At 45.7% G+C, this 22,087-nt stretch overlaps 1 protein-coding gene across 3 annotated transcripts in view; it reads left to right on the top strand.

The window, feature by feature from the left end:
• Positions 1-22,087, top strand: part of SFMBT1 (Scm like with four mbt domains 1) — an 88,723-nt gene that overhangs the window by 6,555 nt on the left and 60,081 nt on the right. The window contains exon 1 of one of the 3 annotated variants that reach the window (XM_065075126.1): positions 8,330-8,451. The exons of 1 other annotated variant lie outside the window; for it this stretch is intronic. The gene's annotated coding sequence lies outside the window, so the exon portion shown is untranslated. Of the gene's footprint in view, positions 1-8,329; positions 8,452-9,205; positions 10,924-22,087 lie in introns of those variants that run through there. One more of the 3 variants, XM_021294065.2, reaches the window with a different exon arrangement.

Here is a 22,087-nt window from a genome sequence, read left to right as displayed (position 1 = left end):
ACAGGCAGTATTTGAAAGTCAGTCTTAGCAAGGGTTTGCCCTACTTTAGTCGAGGGTACTTCAGAATTAGGTGGTGATGGTGATTGTCTTGTACAGATGTTAAGTTGAATTGTATGAGAAGCTGGAAAGTGGATAGAAATGTTAAGAGGTGAACCATAAAACAGCAAAGTTAACATCATATAAATAGAGGGGCTTTGCTTTTTTATAGAGATGAATGTTCTAGTTCTTATAGTATCTCCTATATAGAGTATTTATATGTGCAACTTCTCACTGTTTTGTGACCATGCTTACTTTCCCTCTATTTCATTTTTTAATTCTGAGTTTATTTGGCCTGGATCTTGTTTGCCTTGAAGTCAGCATTGGTTCTGTGACAGCAGTGTGCACACAGCCGTGGCTCACGCTGCACAAGTGTCAGAGCCACGGGGAACACGAAGAAGCCAGTGGTGTGCGAATGTTCACACGTGCTGCCTGCCACAAGCAAAAATCGTGTTTCAGTCCTCTCCTATATTCATACAGGAGCCACTGCAAAAATTGTACTGTGAGGTGATAGTTAGGAAGTTCCTCCTTCTCCTCTGGAATGTTCTCATCCTCTTGATGCCACGGAAGAAGAAACGTAAACACCAACACATATACTAGAATATGATCCTTCCCCTTCATTTGCCTGTCGTGCTAACATCACTTGTTGACTGAACATCTCACAGAAACTGCAGGAATCATAAACCATGCAGAAGCCCAAAGTGAACATCACTCAGTGAGATCTGACCCTCTTTAATCAGTCTATAATTAAAAGTAAGACAGCAAACTCAAGGAGTTAATGAGGAGTGCAATCTGATTGTAATATTGGAATCCAAATCTGTCCAGTCACTCCAGAAAGCCTGACCTTATGGTGAAATTAAACAAATATTTTCTATTAAAAACTATTCTTACAGAAAAAAAAAAAAAAAAGGATTTAATATTTTCTTCATTAACTAGCGAACTCTAATTTCATGTGAGCAGCTTTCTTCTAACATGAGCGCAGCGCAGCCTTAAGCACACTTGGTGAATGGCAGCTGGAGGGGCAGAATAAATCTTCTTGATACCAATGGCTATTCTTGGGCAGTTTTTAATGCTCCAGATCAGCTCACTGTACAGCACAGCCACCAGCCCTGCTCTGCACACAGGGTGCTGTGGTAACCAAGAGCATCTTTCTCTCTCTTACTGCCATCAGGAAGTATTTTGTAGCGGTTCACACATTCGTTAGATAATGAGCAGCACTCCCCTAGCTGTCAAACACAGGTGATACTTGTGCAGTACTTGGGTGACGTGACCATCTTCTTACTGCACAGCTTCAAAAGCATGAACTCAAATTGCCGAAGAATATTTTGCCTTTGACCAGAAACAATTCCTACTGTGTGTCAGCATGCAAATGTATGAAGGAAACAACTTCTAATTGTTCTGTAATGTGCTGAAATCATTACATGGGCTTGGGGTTTAGAACAACCTGTGCTAGCAGAGTACTGAAGTACTAAAGGAAGAGCTCCCAGTCCAGCTTTACCTTCCAAGCTGGGTGATGGCTTTTTGTTAGGTCACTGGTAGGATCTTTTTGGGACTGCTGCTCTGGTTTTTATGTGGTAGTGTTTCACTTGTGCCATCTCAGCTTCCAGAGGCAGAAAGAGTCCTGGTAACATTCTGGAGATTTGTTAACAACAACAACCACAACACCCCCCCCACACCAAAAACAAACAAACCAACCAAAACAAAACCAAAACCACACACACAAAACCAAACAAATACCCAAACAACCAAACATAAACAAACAACCTGGGCTGTAAGGAATTGGGAGGAACAGGGCTTACTGTATCTTCTTGTATTTTATCAGGTATTACAGATCTGCAGAGTTAGCAATATTTTGCTATTGAGTACACATCGTGAGCTGGGGAAAGGGCATCAACCATATGTGCCTATAAGTAACCTGGGAAAACTGCAAGGTTGCAGTTTCTTCCCCTAGCTCTCCCAGGTTTTAGCCTGAGACCTTTTTCCCTTCTCTATTGTGACCTGTGTGTATGTGCCTTACACATACGTGCAAGGTCTTCAGCTGTTCAGCTATGAAAAAACAATGGAAAGCTGGTGAGTATCCTAACATCCAGTCAGAGGAAGGATGAGACCCTGCCCTAGGGAAGGTGTAGAATAGTATGGCACTGCTTTCTGTGGCCAGTATCTCTTAACAGGGGCAACATTATGATAAAATTTCCAGATACAGCTTCAAAGTGCCCTCTTCTGCTGGCACCCTGGAGGGAGAAGATATTTATACGTGCCCCTTTGCAGAATAGCATTTAAGCTGTGTGAAAGATCGTGTGCTTTTATCTCCACCTGTGTGCAGGGGGACTTAGAATGAGGAGCAGGATTCCAGATCTGACAGACTGGACTCTCACAAGGCTCAGCTTGAAGCTTGTATCACTTCATCAGTGACTTGTTTCTTTTATGAGTGAAGGGTTCAACTTTCTGTCATTATTCAAGAAAAGTTATGAAGGAGTCTACTTTATGCCAGTTATCTCTATTAATTATTACCATATGAACCTGGGGAACCCACTTAACACTGAACATCATATATAGGGAGCTGGTGCACAAGTACAGATTAAAGCAAAACCTATCTTAAGAGATAAGTCTAAATAGACTAAACAAAGGGCAGGGGTAAATTATACATCTATGAAGTGAATGGCATCATGGCTGGTAAAAGCCAGGTTTCTTCCATGAACTTGTTTTCCTTACAATGTTGGGAACTAATCTATAGTGTAAAATAAACTGAACAACCCAAGTGAGGTACAAAAGATATTAATAGGAAATAATAAAAATAGGCTGTACAGCAGTCAGGTGAAATAAGAAAGAAGCAAAAATGCAGTCAAGCATGAAAGAGCAGGCCTAGAAGCTGAGCTGGAGGGAAGTTGGAAGGTGAGTGTCCCATGCTGCAGGGAGCAGTTTACAGATGCTTGCTTCTGCTGCTGCCAGCTGGGTGTTTAAAGGCCCTGTAGCTTTTTTTCTCAGTCACTAACTTAAAATGACTGATAAGGGAGCTACACAGCCCCTGAAGCCTTCTTGTGCCAAGTCTGGAGTCTCAAGACTGGAAAGCCAGCAGGTGGGGAAGAGAAGGTACAGAGCAAACCACTTCGATCTCAGTTTCTTCCTTCTGTCCTACAGCTTAACCTGATCACGCATATCAGCACAACAATGAAAAGCCTTTTAAAGAGAGGGGTCTTAAATACTTGAAACAAAGGAAAGTGTTGCCTCAATAACTAATAACTTCCCCAATGTCCACACCATAAGCTACCAGCACCGGTGGCACCTGCTGCTAACAGCAGGAGCATCTTTAACAAGGCCACTGAAGGAGATGGATGCTCTGAATTGCACTTACCTTGTGTGCCATCAGCATCCTTTGGCAACAGCAAAGGGAGGAGCCTGAGTGTCTCTCCCCTTCTGTATGTATCACGGTTCCTTTGGAGATGAACAAGTTGTCTTTCACAGGGCTGTCAGATGAGCCTTTCACCTACTTTGAAACTGACATAATTTTCAGACTAAACAAAGCGAAAACAGGAAGCAAAGCAGAAGTCCAGGGATGTCACTTGGTGACCCACATAGGCTATTTTCTGGGTTACACTTTGTCTGATTCATTGACCACAGAAATGGTAACTGCAAATACTTCAAGAAATGTGTGTCTGTGATTATTATCCCAAAAGTACAAGCTGTACATTGATGCCCATGGGAACAATGGAGAGCACTGAATGTTAAAAAGTCTTTGGCAATTTTTGTTCTTTAGCACTGTAGTAAAATACGGCATATTTTGGAATAAGAAATGCGCTTCTAGGCTAACAGCTAAACATCAACAGCATTTGCCCAGAAACTCCCTATAGTTAGGGAATACTTAATGAGTTCAAACCACTGTGTCAAGCTTCCTGTGAAGCACAGAATGACACTAACTGGGCTTGGGCTCAGCTCCTCTTGGGGCATCCTGGGCCATGTTGGTTTGCCCTGTAGCTCTTGTAATGCCACTGTTTGCTGCAAAACGACCAACTTTTACCCCATTAAGGGGTTAGGTTGCAGATAGGGGCCAAGGGGGGCAGGATTTCAGCAGTACTCTTGGATTCCCTGCATAAGATACAAATAATAATTCTAGTAAGACCAGTATATGGTACCCATATGTTTACACTAGGTGCAATCTCTCAATCTTTACTCAAGCAAATCTTCTACTCTAGAAGCAGGGACAAAAAGTTTTAACCAACTTATATCTGATTTGAATTAATATATCTGGAACTTAAACCAATCACCTCTGTGTTTTGCTCTTGCAGACACTTGTGATGTTCCTGTAACTGAATTATGCCCATTTCACTGAAGGGGAATGCTCAGCTTCCTGAGTTATGTTTCAGCCCAAGCAGAGAGTTACAAACCCACACCAGTTCCATTCTCAGCACAAGGATGTACAGCCTGAGCCTGCTATCTGTGCACTCGAAAGTTCAGTGCAGACAGAAGGACTTCTTGGCACTTGCAGTCTGTAGGACTGTGGTCCTAATTAATGTGGCAAAACAAAGCCAAGCTGAATGTTTCACTGAAAGGAGCAGAAAATCCTACTTAGGGAACAACTGGCTGACACTTAACGCTTGGGTACTGATTATCTAATGCTGTTCATACAGCTTGAAAACTTCGCTTCAAAAAAAGATTTTCCTCACTATAAGGGAATGACAGAAACAAAAGGTGGTGTGATGCTAACAGTATGGGTGACTTACTGATTCAAGTACTGAGGATTTAGAGAAAATTTAGAATCCCTCGTTTGTAATGACCAGGAGGCTGATGATCCTAAAGGATATATGGCTTATTTTGCATGAAGCATTCAGGTTTAATATTGTAGAACAAATGGCCTACCACAGTCTGCACCAAAACAAAACCAAAGGCCAAAACATAGTAAGAGGTTGTAGGGAAACAGGTGAACCACTGTGGTTCTTGGAGGCTGGCGTGTTGCCACTGGTAGCTTTGATTGAAGAAGTGGAGCACACTGAGAAGTTTGTGGGTGGCCTTGAGCCGGGCAGTTTCACAGAGCTCAGGAGCAGACTGCTTTACAGCAACAGTGTGTTCCCCACCTTTCTGACACAGCCAAAGGTGTCGACGGGTTGCACAGAAAGTGAGCTGCTGTGGATGAGGGGAAACCTCTGAGCAGGCTGGATGGTAAATAATCTTAAAATTAGGACTAGATGCATTTTTGAGGCATAGTAGTATCTTCTTAAACTGCACTAGCACAACTGCTGCTGCTTGATCTATTGCCTGGAGTACCAGAAATGGGATGGAATATAATAGCAAGAAGTCATGCACTTAAAGATTAATTAGAATAACTGCGAATAAGCTTGAAGGTTCATCAAATGTGATATTATGAGGAGAGGAATCCAGGTTCGTTATTGGTTGTAGGATAACTATGATGCCACTGTAATGTGGTCTTAAAAATGCTAATGTATTCTGGGATGCATCGAGTGAGGTATTTTCAGTAGACAGCAAGGTATTAATATCATTGTACAAGGCAGTTGTTAAGACCTTGTTTAGAACAGTGCACACGGGGTAGAAGGTATAGAGGACACTGGAAGAATGGAAAACCTATTTAGAGAGAAGATTAAAAACACAGGAGAAAGGCTGAGAGATGATGATCTAATTGCTATTTATAGGGACATTTTAGGTAAATATCAGCAAGGAAAAATATTTAATTTGAAGGGTAATAATAGTAAAAAACAAATGGTTATAAACTGGTAGTGAATACATTTAGACTGGAAATTAGAAAGTTTCTAGTGTCAGAAGAGTGGATGAGTGGATGCTAGAAAAGCCTCGAAGACAGAAGCAAGGCACTTAGGTTCTCTGAAGGCAGGGTGCCTGTACAGCAGTGTAGTTATCCAGGTCATCCTCCAAACTGGATAATAAATGGTGCTGGGTGTATTGCCATTCCCACGAAAGGACATAAAAGAGATTTAATCCCCATACGATGATATGTGTATTTGGAGTGTGTTGGCCCCATGTCTCAGGTTTGCTAACACGCTAGAGGATCCAGAAAGGCAGATTCAACTTCCTTGTGGTGTCTTTTGGACCTCTTCAACCTCCTCCAGATCACCACAGATGACACAAAGCTCCTGTATCATGGAGCTTCTGTGACTGACAGTAATAGGACACAGCAATGTGTAGTGCCAAGACAGAATTTTTCGATGTTTCACAGATCAGACTGGTGTGGATCACGTGTCTATTTCTACGTTGTCTTGCCCTGTTGTATGTACCAAGGGCTAATATCCAGGATCGTCTCAGTATTTTGAAAGGGCGCATTTGTTGTTTTTGCCACTCTGAGAACTTTGCGATACTTCTGACTTTTGCTGTCTTCTTCCTGTTGCACACTGCAGTTTGGGGGCTTTTGCAGGAAAAGTCCTCGGTTTCTTAGAGGTCCTGCTTTGGGAAGGGGGTGGCTTCGAGGACTCGTGGGGGATACAGAGATGTTCTTGGGGACCAGCGCAGACTGGCTGTCTGGTCGGGGCGGCCAGGAGCTGCACTCCATTATCCAGTTGATGTCTGCCGGGACTCAATTAGGTGGTGCAGAAGCAGTTTAATTTGAATAGTTAATTACACCGTGCCAGCCCGACGCCGGGGCTCAGCCCGTGGCGGGGCCGAATCGGCATGGCGAGACCCCCCTCTAGCGGATGGCCCGGGCCTCGCCGCGCCCCTCGGCGGGAAGGGCAGCGGGCGAGCCGCCGCCGGGCCTCGCTCGTCTTAACGGCGAACGGAATAGCGGGGAAGAAGCCCTCCAGCCCCAAGGGGACCCTTCCCGGGCAACCCCGCGGTGGCTGCCGAGCCCCGGGGCTGCTCCGTGCCCGGGCGTGGGCCCCGCTGTCCCGGGCGGTGCGGGGCCGCCAGGCGCGCTGTGCTCCCTCCCGAGCGCGAGAGGAAACGTCTCCGCTTTTTTTCCTTTAAGGCAGTTAGAAACGGAGGTTTCTTATCTGCGTGGAAAGCAAAATCTCTCCTTTGGCTGTGGACATCCCGTTTGGTATGGCACTTGCATCACTCGGGCGTGATTTGAGTTCGGCGTATCCCCCCGATGCCACCGCGTACAGACCGGTGTATGTCATTTGCCCGCTGGATGCGTAATTAGCAAGTTCATGGTTACATTTGTTCTTCCTGCCTGCTGTTCCGGCACTGTTAGGTCTATTTATTTCTTGCCACTTCTCTGCCTCAGAGACAAATGATTACAGTGTACTCTATTCCGCCCGCTCTTCCCCTCTGAACACTTATTTCTAGTTGCCAGCAACTAGTGTCCACCACGACGCGAGAGGCACGTACGCACCGATACTCGCCGCCGTAGATGTTCAGACAACGGCAAGGAGGGTTCCTGCCCCGCTGCGAGCGGGCTGGCCGAGCCGGCCGGGCGCCCAGGAGCTCGTCTCTCCCGCTGGCGAGCGGACCGGAGTGGAGCGCGGCCGCAGCGCTCCCGCCGCCGTCTCGGCCCGTCGCTGCCGCCGCGGGCGGGCGGATGCGCTCCCGGGGAGCGCAGGGGCTTTTCGCGCTCAGCTCCCGCTGCTCCCCGCCGCCGTTTGTGGCTGCCGCTGGCGGGTTCGTTGCCGGCCACCGCCTCGATCTGCGCGAATCGGGGGAGGCTCCCTTTCCACCCCTCGGTCTCAGTCGCACGGGCAGGAGGAGCGCGATGTTGCACAACCCGCTTCCTTTTTCTTTCGCTTCGCAGCGCCGCGGGCAGCGGCGGCGAGTGCGCGGGGTGCCCGTCTCCACCCCGGGAGAGTGGACCGGTGCCGCCCGCCCGCTCCCCGCAAGCTGCGGCGCCGGGGCGGCCCGCTGGCTGCGCGGCCCCGCGGGGAGGGTCGCGGTCGAGGCCGCGCCCCGGGGACACAGACCAACGGGGCCGATCTGTCTCCGAAGGGGATGGGGGCTGAATCCTCACCGGGGCACGGGGAAGTGGAGACGGGACCGCGCATCCCGCGGGAGGCACGGGCCGCCTGCCGGGCCGTGCCCCTGCCCGTGGCGCCAGAGCGAAGGCGGCCGGGCAGGGCGGTGACTCCCGCCCCGCCCCAGCAGAGTCGCGGCGGTGGCGCGTCCCGTTACCGGCGGCCGAGCCCGCGCTGCCCCCGGCGCGGCGGGAGCAGGTGTCCGGGGGCAGGAGCCCGGGGCAGCGCGGCGGGGGCGGGGCCGGTGGCGGACCTCGCGGGGTCGGACGGGCGAGCGGCCCGGGGGCGCGGCGCGGCGGCGGACTCGGCGCGCCCGCGGCAGGAGGGAGCCGGAGCGCCCGAAAAGCCGTGAGGGGAGGGGAGGGCGGAGGGGCGGGAGGGGGGGAGGCAGGCGGGCGGCGGGCGCATGCGCTCTGGCGGGCCGTGCCATATTGGAATGAGGCAGTGAGCGGAGCGCCGGGGAGCCCGAGCCCCGGCAGCGGCGCAGGGCTGGAAAAACTCCCCGCAGGTGAGGCGGGCGGCAGCGGCGCCCGCGCGCGGTCGGAGCGGCCTCGGGCGCAGCTGTTGGGGGCGTTTTGCCGGCGGGGCGCGGGGCCCGGAGGGTTTTTCCGGGCTCCCGAAGTTTGGATGCGGGAAAAAGGCGGCGAGGGAGGAGGAGGAGGAGGGAAGAGGCAGGCGGAGCGCGGCGGGGAGGCGGCGGCGGCGGCAGCGCGGGGGGAGCCGCCTTCGCCCGCGCCGAGGAGCGATGCGCGGGGCTGGCCAGCCGCCGCGCGCAACTGCCCGCGCGCAACTCTGCGCGCGCCCGCTAGGGGCCCGCGGTGTCCCGCGGCGCGCTCGGGCCGAAGTTGCCCTCCTGGCCGGCCCCGCGCCCGCCGAGGGGGCGCCCGCCGGGGGGACGCGCCCGGGCCCCGCCGCCCGCCCGGCCCCCGCGGGAACTTTGTGCGCGCCGCGCCTCCGCCCCGGCGCGGCCGGTCCTTGCCCACGCCCGCGGGGGGCCGAGCCCACCGAGCGCCTCTCGGTCGCCCCCCTCCCCCTCAAAATGGCGGTGGAAGGGGACCTTTAAACCCCGCTCCGCTCCGCACCCCCGTCGGGCGCGGCCGTGCCCCGCTTGGCGCGGCGCGCGTCCCGCCCGGGGCAGCGGCTGGCGTCGGTCCTCGTCAAGTGGCCCGTCAGCGGCCGGCTCTTCGCCTCCCGTTCTGGGTGGGTGGGTGTGGGGGGAGAGAGGCGGGCGCCGCCTCCGCGGCCGCGCCGCCGGCTCTCCCGCAGCGCCGCCGCCCGCGCTGCGGGGCCTGCGCTGCCGCGGGGCCGGGCATTGTGTGCGCGCCGCGCCCGCCGCCGCCGCTCCGCACCTCCGGCGTCTCCGCGCCCGGCGGCGCTCCGGCGAGCGAGAGCCTTTGTCTCTCGGGGAGTCGGGCTGCGCTGCCCGCCGCCTCTGCACCTGAAGTCGTAAATCCGCCGCCGGTGACACGGCCGGGGCGGCCGCCGAGGTGCCGGGGATGCCCCGGGACGCCAACTTCGGGCGGGGGAGGAACCGGCGCCGGGGCAGCGGCTGCGGGAGGGCGCCCGCCCGGGCAGCGCCGGTGGAAACGGGAGGGCGGAATGCCCGCATGGGAAGAACTGTGCAAGTTTTCCGTCTGTGGCTTTTGCAAACTTGTTACCAGGGCTCCCCCCGCCCCCCTCCGCAGTGGAAATAATGAAAGGAGAAGAAAAACAACGCGGCAGTTAATTGTGAATTTTTAACTACATTCGCTGTTGCAGTTCCACAAGGCCCTTATTTATTCAAAAATAGGCCAGTGATGCCGGTTTCGCAGTCACATGTGTGCTTTAGCAGAACAATTATATCCACTTCGGAGAAACTTGTTGCCATTGTAAAATGGTTTTACGTTGTAACCTTTATGTCTGACAGTTTTAGCCACTCTGACAGCAGAATTGTAGTGGGAGAGGTTTTACAGCAAAAGAAAAGGCCTACCTTGCTGTTTCTTTGCTATTCCTTCCTTCATGAGAGCTGGCTGCTGTCAGTAGCCCAGGAGGTTACCATAGCGAACATCTCCGTAAGGCAGAATATAAGGTGCATCGTGCAAAAGTCATGCGGGAGAAGATGATAGCCCATCTTGTAACTTCAGAAATAATGTTGTTTTGCAACTTACTTAAGGTTTAGGATGTATGTGAACTGGTCAGAAACATCTGGTTTGTAAGAGGAAAAGTTGTTAATGGGGAATAGTATTGTTCTTAGTGGAGCAGGGGCTGTAACTTGTAGTGTCTACGGTACTTGGCAGCATAGTATCCCAATCTGGTTAAGGTCTGTGATTGCTGTTTCAAAATAGCCAGCTTTTGGGGCAAAGTAAGTCAATGTCAAGATGAAAATATATCATTAACTGTTACCATAGGCTTCCTGTGTAGTAGGTATTACTGACATGGATTTAACAATTAAAAAGAGTAAAAAAGCATCCACCTATCTCAAAGATCAACTCTAGAAAGATTTAGTGGGCATCCTGCCTTCAGGTCAGCCATTTCCTCTTTTACTTTTGGCTTGTGAATTAGTACTGTGATTGAAGGATGAGAATGAAATCTAGTTCTTCCCAGAACCTGTGTTAGTGGGAAAATGGGAAGATGCTTCTGGACACAACAGACAACCAAATAAAACGGATAGATCTCACTTTGCCTTTCTTTACTTAAGATATAGCATGAAGTGTTGGGAGAATGGCTTTGTGTATGTTTGGTGTACATCTCTGCTGGGCAGTTACACTGCAAGACTTATGCATCTGGTTATGTTAAAGCTGGCATGCACGTTGTCCACTGGAGACAGCAGTGCAAGATAGATAGCTGAGAAACAGTGGCAGATCTTAGCAGTTATTGATCTGTACCGTTTTTCCTTTGCAGTTTTTTTCCCTCTCTACTATTAATTTGCTGGTATTGAATTGTCTTATCTGAGTCTTAAACCTGGCAAATCTCCTGAGCAATTGCTGTGTGGAAAAGAAAGGTGGGTTAAGTGTAAGATGACATGTTAATGACTGATATAGTTTGCATGGTGTGATCCCTATATTGTGGGAACCCTTTCACTGCCTCATGGGGAAGATGTTAAAGAGTATTGCAAAAATACGTTTGCAATGCTGTATTTTGGTAACACGTTACAGGGTTTTTGTTGTTTCATGGCTGATGAATGGCAGCTCTAGACCTTCACCTCTCTGTCATGCTTACTTTTCACATCTACTATATTTGTTGGACATCACTTTAACATCATTACCATGCTTCCACTTGTGAAGTTTGACTGGGGCATGATCATCATGTGGTGATGTAGATGTCAGTACAGTCGCTTTGCACTGGTTTGACTTAAGTAATTGTCCTGCAAGTGATGCACTTTAGACACATAGCAACTTAATTACATGAACATGTTGACAGTGAAATGACTCATGTTAAATTCACTGGAGAGTCCTTTAAGTGCAGGAGAAATTGAAACCTGGGAGGTGCTTAGTAAGGGATATTTTGGTGAGAGAGCTTTCAGTACCTAAAAACACAGGGCTTGCATTACGTCCATTGTTCCTATGTGACAATGGCAGTGTGGCAGAATAGTCTTTGGATTTGGTTTCTTGAGCTTTTAAATGTGCTTTTCTGTATCTTGTAGATTGATTATTGACTTAAAACCATGTAGCCTGGGCAAGTTACAAATGTTTTCTGGAATGAAATTGTCTTTCTTTTGTGCTGTCCATCTGACTCATCTTGCTTGATGATGAGCAGGTTTTATATGTTGCCTTTGTTTTGGGAGCTTTGAGCATCAGTGTTGCTGCTGGTAGTGGACTTGACTTAGTGCCCATTTCCTTCTGCTTTGGGGAAATGGCTTTCAGTGTTTGGGTCATAGGTTCACACTTGAGGTGGGTATTGTTTGTTATTTATTTATTTTTCCTGAGATTACTTTCATATGTGGAGTGTCAGGGAATAAAGAGGGGGTAAGGTAAGGGAGTGGGAGTGGTGGTGGTGTTTGTTTTTTCTTTTGATTCAGATGCTTGCTGAGCTTGTCTGGAAAGCAAGTGTGCAAGATTCTGAAAGGAATATTTGGCAGTTCACATTCTCCAAGTTTAGCAAAAGTTGAAAATGAGAGTAAATTTTTATGTTATATATTAATATCTTATTATTTTGAAAGCCACGTCGTTAGTGTAATTGTATTTTTTATAGATATTTTTTCTAACTTTAACCCATAATTCTTTCCGCTGCTCTTTTTTTTTTTTAATATTGATAAAGCCTATGAAAGAAGCTTTGAGATGTTATTTATTGCTCATTTGATTTTAGAATGGTTTTGGTTCTAAGGGTACAGAATATATTTTTTTATAAAAGTAAGACCTGATGCATATAAGACACATACGTGTTTTGTGTTCTCTCTGTAACCACATTCAGTTTTTCTCCCTTTTCCTGGACTTTGCTGGCAGCCCTTGTGGCTTGGTGGTGATCATGGAATAATAATATGATTGTAGTTGTTGTTATTATTCTGCTGCTCCTATCTTATGGGTGAGATTGTATTTTTTTAAAGTGTTCTTAACAAAGGCTAGTCTGTAAAACTGAAGTATTACAACACAAGTTCTATTTTGCATTCTTAATAGGGCTTCTCTTAGGGGAATCACTTGTTTGAATATTTCAGATGTTCCTCTATGAGAAAGAAGGGTGTGAGCTTAGGCTGGAACAAGATATTCTGCATATTATTTGGGACTCTCCAGGTAACTCTCCGTGTCTCTGGGAAATGAGTGTATTCTAACAAATACAAAGCTTCATAGTAGCTACAGCGTCCTATATGAATGCTTTAAAAACACTTGGAGGTTGGAAAGCGGTGAGTCTTAGAGGTAGCTTTCTGCTTCGTTTGTTTTCGCGGTGTTGGATGGTCACCGAGGAGCCTTTTCCCGGGCGCTGTGCACATAACCGAGGCCTGGGAGCCCCGAGCCTGCCAGCCCGCAGCACAGGGGCTCCTTCCTCTGCCTCCCCCTCCTCTGCTTCCTCGCTTTCCTCTCCTGGATCCTCTGCAATATCTGCATTAATCTTTCTTTCAGTGGAGACAGTGATGCTTAGATTTATCTTCCTTGTGAAAACACACATTCTAGTACAGCACTTGTAGGATCTTAATATCATTGAGACCCCTGCCCCTCTGTCACGTTTTCTACACTGGGTTTGATGAAAAGTTGTGAGAGGATAGGCAGAAAACTGTGTACATGCAGACGTGTCAAATTAATCAGATGAGCCTTGTTTCCTGAGAAAACCAGCTAAGCAGTAGTGCACTTCATCAAGGTTTGCAGTAAAATCGCCGTCTCTTCTGTAGATACCTGACTCTTAATACGAGGATTCTTGCTCTTTGAAGCTCATTTTGTATTAATAAGACAGAGTAGTTTTAAATGACTCTACCTTTTTGCTGTGCAGATTGCCTCTCGTAAATGATGCTCAAATATAAGTTCTGCCTTCATGTCAAGTAGGTGGGTGCCATGCATGTTTTGTTTTGGCTTTTTTCACCCATTCTGATTTGGGAGGTGAACTGATTGCAGACGCTCAGCTATAGTCCAGGTGAGTTGCTAGTTACAGAGGTAATCTTAACAGTTTGTTCAGATTATGTGGACGTTTAAAATAAGATTATTGTCCCTAGAGTCACCCTGAGGAGCAGCTTGCTGTTTTTCAAGGCCATTGTTTATATTGCTGTAGCACTTCATTTACACTGGTTTATTTGCTGTTACACTTGAGGATGCTCTTCTTCACTGCAGAAATGATCTCTTTCTTCAAACAGAGGAGTTGGGAAGGAGACTAGTGGAATTTGATGTTATCCAAAAATGATGCAGCTATTAAACCAGCTTGGGGATTTTCTGAGAGTACTGATGAGAGAGAGAAGAGATGATTCTTGGATTTTATTATTTTTTCCTGTAAGAGTAAACTCAGCAGGGCTGAGTGACCTCCTCCCCCATTTTGGCTGATTGGAGTCGAGGGCTCTCAGCTTGTCTCGAGAGGTGCTCTGTTTTGCAGAATTGGGTCATTGGTTGAAAGTAATGGTGGTGGTGGGGAGCCCTGCAAGGTTTTGCTGTTTGTCACTTAATCTGTTTCAAGGATATAAGGGACTGGAGCAGTGATATTGAAGTGGATTGGAGAAGATGAACTCCATCGTGATGTACTTAGAGGCTGTACTCTCTATTTCTTCTGGGGATGGGTGAGAGAAAGCCATAAATAGCACCTTTGGATTTGTCATTGTTTCCAGAAGAAACTGATGAAGGCAGGAAGCGAAGGCGCTTCCCCTCTGGTGTTGGTGCACATTTATTACAAGTGGCTCTGGGAGTTCTGTGGATGTCTTGCCTCTCCGTACTGGAGTAAGTGATGCCTTGGCATTTCTTATCTCTTTCTTAGTCTCTTGACCTGTGAAAATATATATATAAACATAAGATTTTATTTTTTATTTGGGCTATTATTTTTCTTTTTGTAGCTTGATTGAAGTAAATACATTTGGGAATACCTAGCTCCTCAGGAATTGTAGTAATGTGCACATTTGCAGCTCCAGCATGCTCTTTGCTTTGTGCATGGGGAGCCACGGCCTCTGATTTAAGAAGGACAAGTTATTTTTTTTGAAATCATAAAAAGTATTCTAAATCTAAGGACTGTGAAACTCGATTGTAATGTAAAGCCTAGTCTGAAACTAGGGTGGATATGTATCTTTGTGTCTGAAACTAGGGTGGATATGTATATTTGTATCTGAAACTAGGGTGGTTAAGCATCTTACCCTCTTGTCAGAGCATCTCCTCTTGAAAGGAGGCCACTGTTGGCCTCAGAGCCCATTAACTTTGCTCCGAGAATGAGGATGTGGTGCTGAAAAAGCCATGGTGTTTCTAAGCAGGTCTGAGCAATGCCATTGAAACCTGACAGGTGTCTGTATTATATACACAGGCTCTCTCTCTCATGTATATTTTAGTATTTGTATTTTCCTGACGTCAAATTCCAAATGATCCCCCACTCGTGGTAAGTATTAAACTGTTCAAGTGGTGTTTCAAATAAATGACAAGATGCATGCAGCAAAACTGATGAAGAAATGCCCAGGCAGGCAGTGGGCAGCAGGCGGGCGGGGAGAGCGCGGGGTGCGCTCTGGTGGTTGGGCCGGCAGGACTCGCATAACGTGTGTCCTAAAAGACACGTTCTTGAAGAAGGCAGTGGTTCCTTCCAGGGTTAACTCCGCTCATTGCTCTTTAAAGTGTTACCATGAGGGTTCAACTAATGGCCCTAAGAAATAATGAAAGCGTGGATCAGTCAGAAGTGTTACATATATAGCACTAATTGGCCAATTGAACCAAACTAATCAACTCCTTTTAAATGAATGTGATCGTTTGCACAGGCATATGAAAATCTTCCCCTCTTTCAGGGAAGTTTTTTCTCCTTTATTTGCAGAACAACACTTAAGTTAGCAGCATGGCTTTTTAGTCTAGCAGCCAAGAACGAAAGTCTCGTTTTTTAAGGTGATTTTTTTTATGTCTTATATAATTTATTAAACTTTTTTAAATACATTTGTGGGAGGGGGGGAACTCAATTTTGAATTCCCATTGCTGTTATAACCAAATCTTACTTTTTGAAGTTACTCTCTAGCAAATTCAAGCATGTGTTTTGTCATGAAAACCAGCGTATTTAGGGAAATGGCTTGGCTAAGCACATTAATCCAGAGTTTATTGTGGTAATAAGCCAGTTCTGGATAATTCTAGCTTAGCTGCAAGTATAGAGGGAGTGTGTCCAACAGTTGGTTCATTTGGGTTTGTTTTCTTTTCAACCAGTTCAGCTTAGGGAAGTAAGAGTTAATGACTGGAAACTGAAAAATTAGGGAAGTCTGCCTCCTCCTCTTCCAATGAGGGTGTACAAGTAAGGAGAGTAATAGCTGGAGGGATAAGGTGACAAGAAAAAAAATCCCCTTTCTTAATTGCAATTAATGTTTCTTGGTTTAACTCTATGTACTTATTAAATTGAAGCCCAAAATACAGTTTTCTTTGTATCTGCTTTTTGTATATATGCTTTTAAGGCAAGAATATTACTTAGCTAAGTAAAATGAAAGTGCAGTTTTTATTTCTAATTGGTGTCCAATTTCCATCTAAAAGCAACTTGACATAAATTGTAATTCTTACGATTATCCAATAAGAAATAAAAAAAAATTCTTTTTATAGTAAAGCTAACATTTTTATTTAAATATTCAGGTTTAATCTTTTGCATTTATACTTTGTTTTCAAAGAGTGGTTGAATCTTGCCGGGAACTATTTTTAGGTTATTGAGAAGTTGCAGTATCACCTGGTTTAGTATACTTTTTAAAAGCAATTTATATAAATGCTCTTCTTTTGTGCTGTTACATAGATAGTGACATCAAACCTGCAAATGTGAGTGATATATAACAAAATAATATAACTGCCTATCAGCTAGCAGAGGCACCTTTATAGAAAAGCAGCAGTGTTGATGTTCCTCGATAGGTGTCTTTTCAGAGGGCTGGGTGGCGGTGGTTACAGTGGTCAGACGGGGAGAGTCTCTGAAACAAGCCGTGTCTTTGGGGTTTCAGAGACTAATAGTGTAGGAATTCCTTATTACCTGTTCAAAAGGGAGAAATCTGTCTTACTGCAATGCAAGAACTTGATTCCTTACAGAAGGCATAGCAAAACCCCCTTTAACGTATGAAATTACCCTTTCTGAGTTCCTGCCTCAGCAGTGGGGTTTGGAAGAGACACCAGCTGCTGGAGGTGGCTGAGAAGTTTCCCTGCATTGATAGGAGGAGAACGGCTTTAAGTCCAGCTCACGCTGTGATGAGCGTTAAAATTGCCATAATGTGTTGGATCAGTAGGACACCTAGGACTGTCTCACCTCAAAAAACTGTAGAAATGAGGATAAGAAGCAGCAAAGTAGAGCAGGACCCTTTTCGCTGCTGTTGACTTGGCTGTGCAGGAACCAGCCATTTGCCCCGTTCTCTGCCCCCTGGTCTGGTCCTGTCTGAATCCACAGCCTCCCCTGGTTGTGAGTCTGCAGTTTAATTGTGTGCAGTGTGAAAAGGTCCTTCAGTTTGTGTTTTCTGGTTCTTGTGGTAGGAGAAATAGTGAGTAACCTTCTTTGTCAGACCGGTTTCGATTTTACACATCTCTGTTGTGCCCTTCCATAGTTGCAGTGTTCGGCTCGAAGAAGGAACCCGTTCTGTTGTGCAGAGGATGCTGAAGCCTGTCGACAGCTCTGTGTGTGCAGTGCTGGGCTGGGCAGGACTGCTCTTCCTGGCTGTGGGTATTTCTGAACCTTGCCATAAAACCGAGTTGTACATCTCTCTGTTAGTGTAGAAGTGCTTCAAGCCTCTGATCATCTTTGACACCTTTTCTGTGCATCTTCTAGTCTCGCCATGGCCGTTTGACACCAGCACTACGTGCCGTCTCAAGGGGCTGTGGATTTCCAGAATTGTAGCACAGTGTTTTCTGTTTTCTTTTCCATTCCTTGGGGCTTTTAGTGAGTATGGAATTGATGCTCCAAGAGAATTAGTCATAACAATTTCAAAATCTTGAGTTGCTGTAGCTAATTTAGATGTCATTGTATAAGTGAGGTTGTTTCTTTCTCTGTGTTGTCTTATCTTGCCTTTAATTTCATCTTCTATTATCCTTCTGGGGTTCTTAGCAAACAACATTTATTTTTCATCTCCGAAATAGTTCTGTATTGTCTTAAAACTTTGCACTTGTTTCATGTTTGTGTGCTCCTCTTAAAAAGCAGGACTCAGCTCTGACTCAATAGTCCTCCTTGTGTTGTGAAAATTTGCTTTTTATTTCTGTCATTACTTCCTGCCTTTATAATCAGCATTTGCAAGTACAAGATGATCTTCCAGAAAATGCTCCAAAATTGTTCGACTCTCTGTGGACAATAGTAGGTCCTGGGAAGACAGCCCTGTGTCTGTGGACTCCAAGCGTGCGAGATGTTTGCTTTCCTTGTGTTGAAGACACAGAGTGGGAATAAACGGTGCTCAGAGCAGCGTGCGCTGGTCTGATGGATTTTCCTATTCCAGTTTCAAGTGGGTGTTTCTGTGCTGAGCCCACGGCAGGGGGAGCAGGGAGAGCAGGGTGCCCAGCTCAGGGGGGATGGGCCTGAGGTGCCAGCTTGTGGCCACAGCTTCTGTCCTGGGTGGCCTGTGGACATTCACGCAGGTATTTCGCAGGGAAGAAGAGGAAGGAATTAAAATGGATGAAACTAAATTGTATCCTTATAGCAATATTAATACTGCAAAAAAATTGCCATATGCAAGAGACTTCAACTAGCAATTCTTAGCAGTTACAATGAGCTATTTTTTATTTAAGAGTTTTCATTGTGGTAGTGGAGAATGTATAGACCAGAAATGCTGATACCACTTACCTATTTCTGTTATGGTTTTGACCACCCTCCCACCTCAGGTGACTGTTGAACTTGGTTTTGGCTTTAATGCCCAGGTTGTGTCATCCATAGGAAAACTCTTACTTCTTGAAGTCATTAAATGAAGTTCTCTTTGACTGAACTACTGTGCAGCATATAGTGATGAATTTAACACTGATATTTTCAACATTTAAAAAAAAAAAATTATTCTGAATTTCCCAGGTTGTGAATTTTTTTAGATGATATTAATTAAAATAAGTAGTCCAGGCTTCCACACTGCGACCAAGCCTACATGCTGTGGTGTGCACATAGATCACCAGTTAGTTCAGCTTGGAAAATGGCAAAGCGAACATCCTCAGTCCAGATGAAGAGGTCACCCCAGCCTCTGTACGGTGCTGTGTGAGCTCCCTGTGTCTGACACCTGTGTGATGTGCACAGGAGAACATGCATTTTGCATTTAATCCATATTATGTGGGAATGTACCACAATCCAAAGACTTTATATTCCACATAAATTACTTCTCTATAAGGTAGTAAGTACATTGGAGATTGTTGAATCGAGAAGCCAGAAAAGTTATTTCATTTTGCGATTAATGAGTTTTTTTCTGTCAGCCCTTTTGAAAAATCCATTCATTATTTCTGTGTACCTCAGCAGTTTTCTGTTCATCTTATGGCTATTCACTTCTGGGTGTGCCCGGCCCTGGCATAGAAGAACAAGCTTTTAGTCTTGTGTGTTTAGAAGACTATTTTTGTAGCCATAAGGGCTAACAAAGTACCTTACAAGAATTAAAGTTAAGATAGTGTGGAAGTGTTGACCTCAGCTTTGCAAAGCTTTTAGGGAGTATTTTTTTTCTAGGCCAGTTCTTCACTCAGATTAGGTGCTTGCTTTGCATAGAGATCCAATAATTCGTTTTTTTCCATTCTTGTTGCTCCTCGCAGTGATCGTGGCGATGCTTGTCTGAGCAATTTCTGGCTGCAGCCGAGGGCAGCACTTCAGCGGGCCATGGGATCCTTTACATCCAACGCTGCACTTGCCGCTTAAGGTTTTGCTGGCAACTCCGTATCTGGGCAGGGCAAATCCAGACAGACTTGGGCTGTCAGCAGAGATGTTTCTTGAATGCAACCAGGCGAATGGTTTTCTTTTCTGTTTAATCAAGAGTATATTTAAAATCTCATCTCCCAGTGGAAGTGCGTGATTATAATACATACAGGTATTTGTAGGGGTTTTAGCTCTTTAAGAACTTCCACTGGCCTACCGTTAGATGCAGGTTATTGTCACGGGAAGAAAATCTAAGAGACTTCATAAAATAACTTTTTAAGGTAGTGTTTTCAGGATTAGGGTATTCTTTGATTTTCTGAGGCACTGTTTTTATTGCATCCCACTGGAAAATTGAAATTCTGAGTTAATAATCACAACTATTGATTCTGAAGTTGAAATGGAACTTGAATAGAAGAGTCTTATCGCTCTCTTGTATTTATATGTTAACAACAGAAATAAGGTTGCATATGCTTGAAAAAGTATCTACAGAACTTGGCAAGGATGGAGCTGTAAAAATAATTCAATTAAAAAAAAGTGTAGATTTGAAAACACTTTTGACAATAGTGTAAATATTCCATTGTTGTCAAGATCAAGCTTTGAAATTGTACTCCTAAAAATAGAGAAATCTTCTTCAGTTACTGTCTGTCTTTTGAGCCCTTAGGCTCAAGTCTTGTTTTTCTCTCTGTATGAACAGAAGTGCAAAAAAAAACCACCTTAAAATGAGAAGAGATTTTCATGTAATTTTACCAGTCCTGATGCTGAGGTAATAAGGACATCATCACGTACTGTGAGCTCTTCACTAAAACCCTGTGCTGTCACTGTTCTTAGGCCTTTAGGCCTGTTAATGTTCTTGTGATTTGCAATTTGTATTGTTGAAAGCGGATGTCTTTTTTAAATTCTTTTTTTATTTTCTCTCTTTTTAAGCTTTCAGTACTTTTAAAGGGAGGAATGGGAAGGAAATGTATCAGTTAATGAGCAATAATAAAAGACAGGGCCATATTTTCGTGGCATTGCCTGGAGAGAGAGAATTCAATGATTTAACACAGCTCGTAATATTGTAATTCCATTTAGGAGGAAAAGATATGGAGGAAAGCTGTGTTTTGCCATCACAGTGCATAGAGTGGTAGAGTCTTAGTAGTGACTCAAATGGAGCTTTAGCAAGTGAAACCACCGTTTCAGTGGGTGACGCAGAACCAGCTCAGGAGCTGCAGTGACAATAGGTGGCCGTGTGGCTTAGAGATCATGGTTGGTTGAAGATGTTCCAAGATCAAATGCGGGGACTTTTGAGGATTATTTTTGTTGACGCCTGGAGTCTCTCAGAACTAATCAATCCACTAAGACTTCATAGCCAGCCCTATGGATGTTTTTCTCAGTTTTCTAGACTTAAAGTGCCACATTTAAAACCTTGTTGCTCTGAAATGTTTTCTCAGCCTGTTATGAAACTTAATGCACTTCACAAGAAAGGCTCGAGTGCTGCTTTAACACCCGAAGTGTATTAAGTAATCCAGTCTGGAAGGTGAGAAGTAACCATATTTCTGTGCTTTTAGCCTCTTATTATCGCTGCTTGGACATGGTGTTAAGAGATGTGCTGGCAGTGGAACCGAAATAGTGGCCAAATTCTGCACTGTGAGTAATGGCAGGAGGAAAAGGGTTTTCACATATGAAAAGTTAAGTATCAGGTCAACAGACAGTCAGGAGAGTCTATCGGTGATCTAACGGCAGCTTGTCTTTGTGAGATTTGTTGGATCCTACAGGTAGAACAAAGAGCTTGTTACAGTACCCCAAATCCACAGGTTCAAACAGACTCTATATAAGTGTGTCCTGTAAGTGTCTGCTAGTTGAATAGAATCTTTCTAAGCCTTGTGATGGAGCTTGGGACATTGGTATTTCTGAGATCCCTTCAGATATAAAAGGGCATGTTTTGGTTATCGTAACAATGTACCTCCTTTAGATACACATTTATTTCCATTAAAAACATATTTGCTAATCTGAACTGGAACCCTTTTAAAACAAAATGCGAATGAAATCTTGGAAAGCAGTGGGAAACCTCAGGACTCTGTATTGAAAGGATTGAACTCTGCCATCCACAGCCTCTTATGAATAAAGTTAGCCTTCTAAAGATAAAAGGAAATTCAATTACAAAGCCAGAAGGAGGGTGAAGGGCTATAATTAAAACACATAATCCTAAAAACAACATGAACAGTGCTTTTTCATGTTATACTTAAAGCAGTGCGCTTTGTGCGTGCAGTTGCTGTTGCTTAAGATTATTGATTTAGTTTCCTAGGGGAAACGCTTTTTGAGAGGATACGAAAAGGATGATGTCTGGTGCTGTAACTGGCAGCGTAATTTCACGCAAGCATTGTACTTATGGGCAGCTCAGTGGAGAGTTTTCCTTCACAGCTTGCTAATCTTTCCTTAAAAAGAACAAATCAAAACAGCAGATGAAGTGCTGCTTCTGCTTTTTTTCTCACGCAAACGGCAGTTGTCCTCCCAGCCCGAGGACGAGCGCTTCAGACAGCAGGAGAAACCACAGGCAGCACGGGGCCAGCTCCGTCTCTCCTGCTCCATCCACACCAGCCGTTGCTCCTCAACCTGTAGTAGTTTGGACCCCGACTCTCAAAGCGTTTGGAGTCCAACTCCCATTGAAGCAATCAGCATTGTTACCTAAAACCTTTGATAGGTTATATGGCCAGAGGTCCACATTAGTCTGGCAACTTGAAAATTCTCTTCAGAGTTTTGTGCTAAATGCTGGTTCTGTG

This window comes from Columba livia, chromosome 10 (assembly GCF_036013475.1).
Source record: "Columba livia isolate bColLiv1 breed racing homer chromosome 10, bColLiv1.pat.W.v2, whole genome shotgun sequence".
Lineage (NCBI taxonomy): Eukaryota > Metazoa > Chordata > Aves > Columbiformes > Columbidae > Columba > Columba livia.
The sequence above is the reverse complement of the archived record's forward strand: the minus strand, read 5'-3'. Positions and strand labels throughout refer to the sequence as shown.